This window comes from Sardina pilchardus, chromosome 3 (genome assembly GCF_963854185.1).
Source record: "Sardina pilchardus chromosome 3, fSarPil1.1, whole genome shotgun sequence".
NCBI classification, from domain to species: domain Eukaryota; kingdom Metazoa; phylum Chordata; class Actinopteri; order Clupeiformes; family Clupeidae; genus Sardina; species Sardina pilchardus.
In genome coordinates this window covers 24,901,560-24,911,559 of record NC_084996.1, presented here as the reverse complement: position 1 = coordinate 24,911,559, position 10,000 = coordinate 24,901,560, and the positions used below count along the sequence as shown (strand labels likewise).

Sequence of the window (10,000 nt, the reverse complement as noted above, 5' to 3'; positions counted from 1 at the left end):
AGCATTATGGGATGGAGACAGGACCAACCACACACACACACCCCTCCACACACACACACACACACACACACACAGAGAGCTCTATTAGCTCAGAGCGTGTGGTGGACGAGAGGAGTGTGTGAGCTCAAAGGACAGAAGGGGTCAGGGTGGCAGACAGAAGAGGAGATGAAGACACACACACACACACACACACACAGGGTGGCAGACAGGAGAGGAGATGAAGAGGGAGAGGGAGATCAACAACAGTGTCAGCGATTCTACACACACACACACACACACACACACACACACACACACACACATACACACACTGCGGCCCACTTTCAGCGGAGTCTCGGAGATGACCCGGCCCCTCTCACGTCACGGTGACACAACCCACACACACACACACACACACACACACACACACACACACACACACACACATCACGGTGACACAGCACGGAATCTAATCAGACATGCCGCACAAACCTGAGGGGACATTTCTGTCTTGAGAGCTGAGGGGTGGGGTTGAAGTGAGTGTGTGTGAGTGTGTGTGTGTGTGTGTGTGTTGGGACTCAGGCCTTGCCAGTTCTCGTCATGTTCTCCAGTGCTGCTGCTGTGGACAGATCGGGAGCAATTGGGCGGGACGTGCTACGACCCGACACAGCTGGTGAGTCAGGCAGAACCGGATGGAACCAAACGGAACCCTGCACTGGAGAACACTCTCTGACACACTCGCGCACACACACACACACACACACCAGAGGTGGACAGAGACTTGTGCGACCCCTCTTTCCCTCGGCATCTTCCACCTTCACAGCAGAGGACAGATTTTAATTTCAAGCTGCTTGCCACGCAAGGACTTGCACGCACACACACACACACACACACACTCACACACACACACACACACACACACACACACACACACACACACACACACACACACACACACACAGACACACACACACACACACACACACACACACACACACACACACACAATGACAGACAGACAGACATATACACACAGACGCACACACACACACACACACACACACACCTACACACACCTACACACACACACACACAGGTGTTTGAGCTCTCAGATGTGCCGTCTCTGGGCTGCAAATGGAGGCGCTGAAAGACTGTGGACACCAGCAGAGAGAGTGATGGAGTATTGGGGATAGAAGACAAGGAGCGAATGAGAGAATAAGAGAGAGATGGAGAGAATGATATAATGATGGAGAGAATAAGAGAGAGATGGAGAGAATAAGAGCGAGATGGAGTGTAAACTCGTTTATGTAAACTCTATCCTTTGCTGTGAATTTGAGACACTCAGTAAAGTGAAGCTGAATGGCACATGGACTCAACAGATTGACCCCTACACCCCCCCCTCCTTCCTAAAAATCAGACCAAATCTCTCCTGTGTTGCTGATTATCTCTCCCACACACATACACACACACACACACACACACACACACACACACACACTGACTGCTCCCTCCTCAGCGGCTCAGTACACACACTGGGGTCTGGCTCAGTGCCGCATGCGCTCCTGTGAGTTCAGCTGAACGTGTCCAAACACAGGTATGCAAACATGGCTGCTGCACTGAGCCTTGCTGTCAACTAAAACAGTTTTGGATCATTTTAGTCCACCAGAACGTCTGCCTCTGTTGGTCAAATTCGACCCAGATCCCAGATCCCAGACCCGAGTCCGGCGCAGCCCGATCCTGACCGCAGGTCCAGTCCAGCCCGGTCCAGATCTGACCCAGATCCCAGTGGTGCGGGCAGCTGTTGTTGAGCTGAGCCAAGCGTCACTACTGAGATGAACATTTTCAACAACACACACACACATACACACACATACACACACACACATTCACACACACACACACACACACTCACACATCTGCCGGAACACTTTCATGATTAGTCACATCTCCTTGTTTTATATAGACATGCTTAACAACTACTCCGCTCTCTCTCTCTCTCTATATAGTATATATTATTACTGGTTCTTCCTATATACTATACATATTTACATATATATTATATTCTCTCTATAGCCTTTTGATACTGGACAGGTATTACTGTGTTTGTATGTCATTATGTACAGAGGAAGCGATGTGCTGTAGGGGTTAGCCATGTCCGTGTCGTCAGTGTTTGTGTGTGTGTGTAGCTGGGCATCCCGGGCCGAGCCTGTGTGTATTGGGCTGCGGTTGCAAACTGCGGGCTCGGGTGGTTTTAGTCAACTGTCTTCTAGGAGATTATTTATGCGACAGACAGACAGACCGACAGACAGACATGTCGCTAGGGTCATACCCAGAGGAATTCTGGGTACCTGAGCAGTTGCTATGGCGACGTCCATGGCCACAGAGGATATGATCCTGTCACCTCCAGCATACTGTTGTGCTGCTGTCGACACGCGTGCCCTGGTGTAGGTTGTGTGATGTGAACTTGCTGTGAAGTATTTAATCTCAACACAAAAGCCTTTGGTGGTTTTTCTAATGAACTGGATGCATCGCCAAAGAGTGATTGTCTATAACTGATATATATATAATATAATATATATGCCAGTGACCTTTTGTATTAACCTACTGTGTGTTGTCAATGGGGACTTTGTCCACCACTAGCATAAGGGAAACTTGACTTGTTGCTGTGTGATCCTCTATTTTTGTAGCACAGTGTTTTTATATGGGCATATAAACAGACATATATACTCCACAGTGTTTTTATATGGGCATATACTGTATACATAAACAGACATATATACTCTCGGCAACATGTTTTTTTTTTCTGTTACTGAATTGGAAAACATTAAAAAGGTTCCATGAAAGAGTTTGAGCTTCGGGGTAGGGGGATATTTGGATGGCATTTATGTACTGTATGTCCTTGTCCTACTTGTGTGCTATTTGTTTGTGTGTTTGTGTGTAGGTGAGTGTGTGTTAAATGTGTTTGTGTGTATGACGGTGTTGACATGATGTGTGTGTGTGCCTGTGTTCCTATATGTTTTTTAAGTGTCTGTGCCTAAAGGTACACTATGCAGTTTCAGATATTTTTGGTTAGTGCCCTATATGTGGAGAGTATCGCCAACTCAAATCATGGGCGCCATCTTTACGACCAGAAGTGACGTCACGTACGTTCGTCTCAATGATGGTCAATAGGGCGAATATGACATGTTGAAACAAATAGCTTAACATCGTCATAAACAAGCCTATAAATGTTATAATATGCATCACTATTCATTAAGATGTAAATGCTGTTGCAAATACGCTGCATTATACATTTTGAAAAAATTAGCAAAGACCAGATAAATAGTGATAAACGTTGCCTAGTTGGAGCCAGCTAGCTCTGAAAACGCCTACGAGGCGAACTTCGTTTATCCAATTTCTTACAGCAGTTAAATATTAGTCTGAGGAAACAACTTGAAATAAAGCAGTAAGAGAAAGCTGAAAGCTTCATTTTGGTGAAATAAGCCTGTTTAGGGCACAATGAATAACATCTTACCTTACTTAAGCCAGCAATCCCTACATGTTGCAGCAACTCTTTGAATCACTGTTAGATTTGACGTCTGACCTCCAGATTCAGGCATACAATGTATTTCGACCGTGCATGAGGCAAGACTAAAATATGCTATTTATTTTCTTTTTTATCAATAAGTATGTTGTTTCAATAGACTCTGGGACAGTAAAAGAAAATAGTTTTAATTGAACACATGTTATTTAAAAAATATATTATTATCATAAAGTTAGGCTATTATTATATAAAGTTATTATTATTACAAAAGCTACATGGAGGTCACCATTAGTTTGACCTCAAACTTTTCCGTTAAATAATAACTTACCCTTATGCACAAAACCTGCCAGACAATAATCACATTTTTCCCACTGCCATCACTCAATCTATTGGTAGGTGCCTTATGTATATTGTGGTGCTCTATAGTATGCATCTTCTGACTGCATACTACTGTATGTCTAATTGTTCCAACAGCTAATGCCAGTCAAATTCCTTGTAGATATACTTGGTCAATACAAGCTCATTCTGATACTAAAACACACAAACTTGCTAGGTTTTCAAAAATATTTTTCAATAAAATATATTTCCATTTATTATAATCAAATTAAATAATCAAAGACAACAATTTCTGACTTGTGTAACAAACATTTACAAGACCATCAGAATCTAGGCCTATATGAAATGCAATATAAGCATGAGGGATGAGGATGAGAGATCTCCATGTACTCTTTTCGGGTGTCACATTGTTGTCCTCCACCAAGTCCATCCCTTCATGGTCCTTTACATGGCCTGATTAGATGACATGGAGTTGATCAGCTGTCTGCGGTGTCCTCCCCTCAGACCAATTGTACCTTTGTTCTCGTCCTGCATGTAAAATAATGAAACTCTTGTCATTAAATGGGTAGATGTACATAAAAATACCACTATTTCTACCACTGTAGTAAGGACTGCTCTTCTAAAAAATCTGAAATGTGCACAGGTTGTCATTAAATGTGTATGCTTCTACACCACACTCGTTATCTGTCGCGCACTCTCACACACACCCACAAAACATGGGACACAAAGGGAGCAGACCGTGAATCTCCTCTCTCAGCCTCAGACTTGGATAATACAAGGCAGTACCATTTAACACCACACACGCTACATCCTCCTAATAATTTTACTAATGACATCATAGCAAAGTGTACCTGAGAAACTGCAACTAAGTGCCTTAATTAACCAAAAATATAAACATAATAATGTTAATGGTAGAACACGATGAAGAAAGGAAGCTGTTGTTTATCTTGACTTAAATTGATCCAGCTGAGGAAAGCACTTGTTCTTTGGAAGGAATTTCAATTTGTCTGAATGCAATATTGACACCGATCACATACCCTGTCTGTGTATAGTGTATTGTGCACACTGTGGTGGAGACTTGGGTCCATGTTGGGTCCATGTTGACTGGGCTGATTTGGTGATGAGGGGTGTCAGGCATCAGGGGAAAGGTGCTGAAGCAAGGAGCAGCAGCAGTAGCCTACAGGATCTTGAGGATGTTGAGGCGACGGGGCAGGGACCTTGAATCAGCAGACAGCTGTATCCCTCTTACTTCACCAGCCACTGACTCTTCTCTACCTTCATCTAAAATAACGAAAAAGACAAAGAGGGAGCATATTATTTACTATGATATAATACAGACATAATTCATCACCTTAAACCATGATTCAATAAAGCATGGCACACTCACTAGAGGGCTGACAGATTGAAGTATAGCCTACACAACCAGTGTAGAGCTGAAGTCTGTATTGACACCACTTAATAATTCGTGATTAGCACACCACCTACCAAGTTTGACAGATAGCTAGCAAACCATATCTTCAAACTATGCTGTGTATTTTAACAGATTTATTTGGACAATACTGTGCCTAGGCTACTGGTAAAGTTTCTAACAACGTTGATAGAAAGACTAGATAACTTGCAAACTGCAATTATCCGACCAGCTATTTCAGTCAAGCAGGAGGACATTCTTAAAATAGGCAAACAAGACGTTGTCTTATTTTGCTCGACAAGAAAGAAAATGCAAAACTAACAAGTTTATCAATGATTACAGATCGCTATGTTACCTGCTAAGCAGCTGTAGCACTATTATTAACACACACGACACAACACTACGTAGCCTACTGGCTGCTTGTCTTAATAGCCACTTTAGTGCTTCAAAAACGCAAAAATGCAAGGAAATTAAGATCATAAATGATAACAGTATGAGATGAAAAACCTTATTTACCAGAGTTGTTCCAACCGTTTTCCTTTTAGACAAGGTTAAGACGAACGATGTATGATGTATTCGCTGCTCCTCCAGAAGTGGCATCTCTCCGGGTAGTTAGAAACAAAATCCGTGCTGCAAATGTCTTAACAAGTCTTATCACTAAAAATGCTTATGACGTAAACGTTATAATGTTAACGTTATCAGAAAAGTTTCCAGTGAGAAAATGGGTCGCTGTATGGTGAAGATATTAAGACTTAATGCCAACGATACTCAAACACTGCCATCTGAAAGCACTAGAAAGCATTCTAGTCAAAAGTGCTTTTGGTAGTAAAAATGGCGTCCATAAAACACGTGACCACCTCTGAACCAATCCTTGGCAGAACTGCTCTGAACATTCCAAACACAGTTGGCGGTACTCTCCACATATAGGGCACTAGCAGGACTCAGAACCCTACAGATGCCTCTCTATCTACCACTCTGGCAGGAAGCAGGGGAATGCTCGTCAAAATGTAGCGAGTGAAATTGTCCTTGAATATTTCATCCATTTTGTTTATTTCATGCATGAATGAAAGACACCTAGGACTCCGTTGAGGCCTGGTCTTTTGAGATGATCTTCCATTTCAGATGAGCAGATGCTGTATTTGACTGGACTGAGATGATACAGAGATGATAAGTTATCAGATACCCAAACAGGGGCGCAGAGAGAGCATTAGTTTGTATGTTTGTTTAGTTGTGGCAGGGTTGGTGACCGTGTCGACTCAGGTCTCTGATGGGCACGTCTGTGACGGTCAGAGGGCTGAGGCTCCATTTGGTGTGATTTATGTTTTCACTAAGTGGTGGTTACAGATGGTACGGGTTGAGAATGCTCCTTTCTTTCCCGCACATCGGGACTCCCGAAGCATCGGGACTTTAATTAAAAGTGCAACCGCAAGGGGGCAACATAAGACCGCCCTAATTAGTGCCCTATATGTGGAGAGTATCGCCAACTCAAATCATGGGCGCCATCTTTACGACCAGAAGTGACGTCACGTACGTTCGTCTCAGTGATGGTCAATAGGGCGAATATGACATGTTGAAACAAATAGCTTAACATCGTCATAAACAGGCCTATAAATGTTATAATATGCATCACTATTCATTAAGATGTAAATGCTGTTGCAAATACGCTGCATTATACATTTTGAAAAAATTAGCAAAGACCAGATAAATAGTGATAAACGTTGCCTAGTTGGAGCCAGCTAGCTCTGAAAACGCCTACGAGGCGAACTTCGTTTATCCAATTTCTTACAGCAGTTAAATATTAGTCTGAGGAAACAACTTGAAATAAAGCAGTAAGAGAAAGCTGAAAGCTTCATTTTGGTGAAATAAGCCTGTTTAGGGCACAATGAATAACATCTTACCTTACTTAAGCCAGCGATCCCTACATGTTGCAGCAACTCTTTGAATCACTGTTAGATTTGACGTCTGACCTCCAGATTCAGGCATACAATGTATTTCGACCGTGCATGAGGCAAGACTAAAATATGCTATTTATTTTCTTTTTTATCAATAAGTATGTTGTTTCAATAGACTCTGGGACAGTAAAAGAAAATAGTTTTAATTGAACACATGTTATTTAAAAAATATATTATTATCATAAAGTTAGGCTATTATTATATAAAGTTATTATTATTACAAAAGCTACATGGAGGTCACCATTAGTTTGACCTCAAACTTTTCCGTTAAATAATAACTTACCCTTATGCACAAAACCTGCCAGACAATAATCACATTTTTCCCACTGCCATCACTCAATCTATTGGTAGGTGCCTTATGTATATTGTGGTGCTCTATAGTATGCATCTTCTGACTGCATACTACTGTATGTCTAATTGTTCCAACAGCTAATGCCAGTCAAATTCCTTGTAGATATACTTGGTCAATACAAGCTCATTCTGATACTAAAACACACAAACTTGCTAGGTTTTCAAAAATATTTTTCAATAAAATATATTTCCATTTATTATAATCAAATTAAATAATCAAAGACAACAATTTCTGACTTGTGTAACAAACATTTACAAGACCATCAGAATCTAGGCCTATATGAAATGCAATATAAGCATGAGGGATGAGGATGAGAGATCTCCATGTACTCTTTTCGGGTGTCACATTGTTGTCCTCCACCAAGTCCATCCCTTCATGGTCCTTTACATGGCCTGATTAGATGACATGGAGTTGATCAGCTGTCTGCGGTGTCCTCCCCTCAGACCAATTGTACCTTTGTTCTCGTCCTGCATGTAAAATAATGAAACTCTTGTCATTAAATGGGTAGATGTACATAAAAATACCACTATTTCTACCACTGTAGTAAGGACTGCTCTTCTAAAAAATCTGAAATGTGCACAGGTTGTCATTAAATGTGTATGCTTCTACACCACACTCGTTATCTGTCGCGCACTCTCTCACACACACCCACAAAACATGGGACACAAAGGGAGCAGACCGTGAATCTCCTCTTCTCAGCCTCAGACTTGGATAATACAAGGCAGTACCATTTAACACCACACACGCTACATCCTCCTAATAATTTTACTAATGACATCATAGCAAAGTGTACCTGAGAAACTGCAACTAAGTGCCTTAATTAACCAAAAATATAAACATAATAATGTTAATGGTAGAACACGATGAAGAAAGGAAGCTGTTGTTTATCTTGACTTAAATTGATCCAGCTGAGGAAAGCACTTGTTCTTTGGAAGGAATTTCAATTTGTCTGAATGCAATATTGACACCGATCACATACCCTGTCTGTGTATAGTGTATTGTGCACACTGTGGTGGAGACTTGGGTCCATGTTGGGTCCATGTTGACTGGGCTGATTTGGTGATGAGGGGTGTCAGGCATCAGGGGAAAGGTGCTGAAGCAAGGAGCAGCAGCAGTAGCCTACAGGATCTTGAGGATGTTGAGGCGACGGGGCAGGGACCTTGAATCAGCAGACAGCTGTATCCTCTTACTTCACCAGCCACTGACTCTTCTCTACCTACATCTAAAATAACAAAAAAGACAAAGAGGAAGCATAATATTTACTATATTGCTTTGTTTTATAATACAGACATTCATCACCTTAAACCATGATTCAATAAAGCATGGCACACTCACTAAAGGGCTGACAGATTGACAGATTGAAGTATAGCCTACACAACCAGTGTAGAGCTGAAGTCTGTATTGACACCACTTAATAATTCGTGATTAGCACACCACCTACCAAGTTTGACAGATAGCTAGCAAACCATATCTTCAAACTATGCTGTGTATTTCAACAGATTTATTTGGACAATACTGTGCCTAGGCTACTGGTAAAGTTTATAACAACGTTGATAGAAAGACTAGCTAACTTGCAAACTGCAATTATCCGACCAGCTATTTCAGTCAAGCAGGAGGACATTCTTAAAATAGGCAAACAAGACGTTGTCTTATTTTGCTCGACAAGAAAGAAAATGCAAAACTAACAAGTTTATCAATGATTACAGATCGCTATGTTACCTGCTAAGCAGCTGTAGCACTATTAGTAAACACACACGACACAGCACTACGTACTGGCTGCTTATCTTAATAGCCACTTTAGTGCTTCAAAAACGCAAAAATGCAAGGAAATTAAGACCATAAATGATAACAGTAGGAGATGAAAAACCTTATTTACCAGAGTTGTTCCAACCGTTTTCCTTTTAGACAAGGTTAAGACGAACGATGTATGATGTATTCGCTGCTCCTCCAGAAGTGGCATCTCTCCGGGTAGTTAGAAACAAAATCCGTGCTGCAAATGTCTTAACGAGTCTTATCACTAAAAATGCTTATGACGTAAACGTTATAATGTTAACGTTATCAGAAAAGTGTCCAGTGAGAAAATGGGTCGCTGTATGGTGAAGATATTAAGACTTAATGCCAACGATACTCAAACACTGCCATCTGAAAGCATTAGAAAGCATTCTAGTCAAAAGTACTTTTGGTAGTAAAAATGGCGTCCATAAAACACGTGACCACCTCTGAACCAATCCTTGGCAGAACTGCTCTGAACATTCCAAACACAGTTGGCGATACTCTCCACATATAGGGCACTATTTTTGGTGACTGTAGAGCGCCCTCTAGAGTCACACTATATTATTTTACTCTACCATTGTAAATAGCCTGCTTTCCATGGCTTGTTCCCCCTGTACACAATGGAAATGCTTTTGCTGTGGAGGCGAAGGACTAACAACAGGCCAAATCTTTTTATA

At 41.6% G+C, this 10,000-nt stretch overlaps 1 protein-coding gene and 2 long non-coding RNA genes across 3 annotated transcripts in view; 1 reads left to right on the top strand and 2 right to left on the bottom strand.

Annotated features, from left to right (window-relative positions):
* The window catches only part of LOC134075951 (trafficking regulator of GLUT4 1-like), a 12,229-nt gene extending 11,325 nt beyond the window's left edge, over positions 1-904 (top strand). The window contains exon 6 of the mRNA XM_062530978.1: positions 1-904. This exon is cut by the window's left edge and continues 449 nt beyond it. The gene's annotated coding sequence lies outside the window, so the exon portion shown is untranslated.
* A 2,757-nt stretch (positions 905-3,661) lies between these two features.
* Positions 3,662-6,031, bottom strand: LOC134077128 (uncharacterized). The gene is made up of 3 exons (XR_009938657.1): positions 5,763-6,031; positions 4,876-5,119; positions 3,662-4,366 (listed from the first exon to the last, which is right to left on the bottom strand). It is a non-coding gene; the product is annotated as an uncharacterized LOC134077128 (long non-coding RNA).
* Positions 6,032-7,312: 1,281 nt separating this feature from the next.
* Positions 7,313-9,777, bottom strand: LOC134077127 (uncharacterized). The gene is made up of 3 exons (XR_009938656.1): positions 9,427-9,777; positions 8,530-8,772; positions 7,313-8,017 (listed from the first exon to the last, which is right to left on the bottom strand). It is a non-coding gene; the product is annotated as an uncharacterized LOC134077127 (long non-coding RNA).
* Between the last annotated feature and the right edge of the window lie 223 nt (positions 9,778-10,000).